Below are 3,578 nucleotides of genomic sequence, written 5' to 3' on the forward strand. Positions count from 1 at the left end.
TTTCTAATCATTAGCCTGGACCTAGCTTCTTCCCAATCTCAGCTGCACCCAGCTTCACTCTTGGTTTTCTAACAAAACCAAGACTCCCTCAAAGTAGTGAGGGAGACTACTAGTCATGTGATTTCCTGAATCCACACAATGACAGAGATGTCTTAATAGTTCTGGCCCCCGTGCATTCAGGTTGTATCAGCTGAAACTTCATTCAGCTCTTATAGCAGAGGTAAGATGACCTCATCTTCATCATCAGACAGACGCTGCGGCTGAGGCAGTGCGTAACTTGCGTTGTCTTAAGCTTTAGCAGGACTTTGCGGGTATGGCGGCGGCTTTTTGCAAGGTGGCTAAGTCCTGGCAGCGGGAACACCGAGAGAGAAGCCAGCCTGGCTTTCGAAAACATCTGGGTCTGTTGGAGAAAAAATAAGATTATAAACTTCGGGCAGATGACTATCATAAAAAACAAGAATTCCTCAGAGCTCTCAGGAAGAAGGCTCTTGAAAAAAATCCAGATGAATTCTACTATAAAATGACTCGGGTTAAGCTCCAGGATGGTGTTCATCTCACTAAGGAAACTAAAGAAGTAAATCCAGAACAGCTGAAACTTGAGAACTCAGGATGTCAAATACATAGAAATGAAAAGGGTTGCAGAAGCTAAGAAAATTGAAAGACTAAAATCAGAGCTCCATCTGCTGGATTTCCAGGGGAAGCAACAAAATAAGCATGTATTCTTTTTTGACACCAAAAAGGAAGTTGAACAGTTTGATATTGACACTCACCTGCAAACGGCCCCAGAACTAGTCGACAGAGTCTTTAATAGACCTAGGATAGAGACCTTGCAGAAGGAAAAGGTGAAAGGAGTCACCCATCAGACTCGACTTAAGCGAATCGCTTTATAAAGGCAAAAGCAATATAACTGCTTGACACAGAGGATTGAACGGGAGAAGAAATTGTTCATTATTGCACAGAAAATTCAAACACGCAAAGATCTTCTGAATAAAACTCAGAGGGTGGAGGTGAAGAAAGAAACAGTTAACTCCCCAGCTATTTACAAATTTCAACATTGTCGAAAACGTTGAAGTGTTATAGATCTACATTGAAAATAAGTTCTTTTCTTTTTTGGTAATAATTTCAAATTTCATTAGTCCAAATGGCATGATTTTTCTGTTTATAATCATGATTACTGATCTGATATTTGATGCCTTTCTGTAAACAACATTATAGTCCCTTCCTCCATGTCTTTGTTTCTTGATTGTGAAATCAATCTTATTTTTATATACAGTACTTAATTTTTTTTCATTATGAAAGTTATAGTAATCTCATTACAACAAAGTAGAAAATAGATGAATTCATTCCTAATCCCAATACTTATTCAAAAGCAACAAATTTATTGCATACTAGGAACTAGAGCTATGGAGCTGAGCATTGTGGTTTATTTCCTCCATTTTGTAAAGTTATGAACCAGTTTTTTTCTATATTTTTGTATTTTATAGTTGTAATTATAGTAAACTTTATATTCTAATTTTTAATTAAATTATCAGCTCTTTTCCATTTTATTATATCACTGACTTTTTGAAAAGTAATATATGCTCATAGTAAAAATAAAAGAAATTGTTTATAAAAAATATGCTCTGACTAAATTACGCATTTATAAGCCAAATGACTTCTTATTTTTTGTGTCTTGAATCACTAATTAGTTACACAGAATAACACATAGAAATGCTTTCTCTAACCACCGTTGCAACAGTTACGAATTTACATTTATGGGAATTAAGGAAAAATTTGATTGGTTCTAGACAGAAGGCTCCATATTTTCAATGTGTAACCACAGTAGCCTTTCCCTGTAATTAGGGTGGATTAATCCACCAGTAATGTAACTTCTTCTTTGTTTATTGGTCTGCCAACATAAGGATTGGTATCAATCCTGTCCATTTTACCATCAACATGTCACATCATTCCACTAAGTACAAGCCTAAGTTCTTTGCTGTGTTAGCACTGTTGGAAATATCAAAGAGGCAAGTTGAGACAGAAGTGTTGGTGTGGCACAAGTAAGTGACAGGAAATGTGGGCCACATATTTGTGAAATTTACCAGTGTTTTGGATATTCTCAGGCTAAAACTTCAAAATTGTTTCTACATCTGTCCAATATATGAAATGATGGATCCAATAATATCCACCTCAAGAATGAGAAGTTCAACAGCACAGTTACATAGCATCCCATTGTCAGGCTATCAGTTGTTAGGAGGACTCTGTATCGTGGAAGGAATGTTTTTCACAATGAAATTAGTTCTTTTACAGAGATGCATTATATTCCTCTAAAACCTGAGAAACTTCTCAGAGTCACAGCATTCTTTTCCTCCATAGATAGCTCTACCTCCATCAGGTATACAGAGTCATAAGCCCAAGTGACATGTCAGGCTTAATTCCTTGTGAAACTGAAATACTTTGAGTCTTCATGAAGCTTACCTCAAAACTTCTGGCACTTGTTTCACTGGGATATCTATTTTACTTTCCATTTTCTGCTCACCAAGTTCAATTACCATGATTTCATCAGTGAACTGATGATCGAGATACCAGTTTTCTCTACTGTGAAAGAGAGCATGACAGTTAATATAACCCATGACAGGAAGTAAATGTGTACTATGGGTCATACTGTGTGAATCAAAACTGAACTTGATCCTCCTTATTGAAGAGAATTTGGAGAAAAAGTACTGTAAGATCAGTAGTTCAATAGTGGGTACCAGAACCTGTGTTACTCTACTTTTGTGCCAATAACAGCTTCTGTGGCAGATGATGTAACACAGCATCTGTGAAGTTGTCACTGGGATTGCAGCTTGGATAAATTTATAGTAATATACTGTCATCTGCCAAGATCCTTTTCATTTTGCAGGTTCCATCTAGGTGAACTGAAGGAAAATAAGATGTGGACCATCACCCCCACATCCTCTACTCCTTGATGCTATGATTAGCACTAATCTCAGCACTTTCTCCGATGAAATACAGTATAACTTCTGATTTGGAATTTCCTCAGATTGGGAGTATGGTTTCCATAGCTTCCACCTAACTCTTGATGCCCTAATGGTTTTTATTCCATAGGCCATAATGTATAGGTTCTGGTTGTGATTTTTATTTCTCTTTCAATTGTGCACATGGGGAACAAGGAAATAAACACAGGTTAGTTACAAATATACTTGGATACACTGTGAAATGGAAATGAGTGAAATTCCACCTTCCCTCTGATTTAAATTTGAGAACTCTGATGGTGTTTCCGATCCTATGACACTGTTTCTGCTCAGACCTTCTATCTAAGCATCCTAAAAATGCTCAATGTACAATTACCTGGAAATATTTCCAGGTCCTTTTGGAAAATAACCAAGGGAATGTTTATTGTAGGCACTTCAGGTGCTATCACAGGCTTTTTTCTCAAGGGGACCTTACTCTTCAATCAATTAATTCTAAATTTGAGCAATGACATGTGTGGAAATTTTGATAAGGGAGAATTTCCCATTTTTTCAGTTGATGACAGATTTTCAACCATCATTTTCCTCTCTTTCTCTTTCATAGGCAGCTATGCAGCTACTTCATGT

At 36.8% G+C, this 3,578-nt stretch overlaps 1 pseudogene; it reads left to right on the forward strand.

The window, feature by feature from the left end:
* Positions 1 to 313: 313 nt before the first annotated feature.
* Positions 314 to 1,076, forward strand: LOC109678091 (probable U3 small nucleolar RNA-associated protein 11 pseudogene; annotated as a pseudogene).
* The last annotated feature ends 2,502 nt before the right edge of the window (positions 1,077 to 3,578 follow it).

The sequence above is a fragment of the Castor canadensis genome, chromosome 2 (genome assembly GCF_047511655.1).
Source record: "Castor canadensis chromosome 2, mCasCan1.hap1v2, whole genome shotgun sequence".
In the NCBI taxonomy this organism is placed as follows: Eukaryota; Metazoa; Chordata; class Mammalia; order Rodentia; family Castoridae; genus Castor; species Castor canadensis.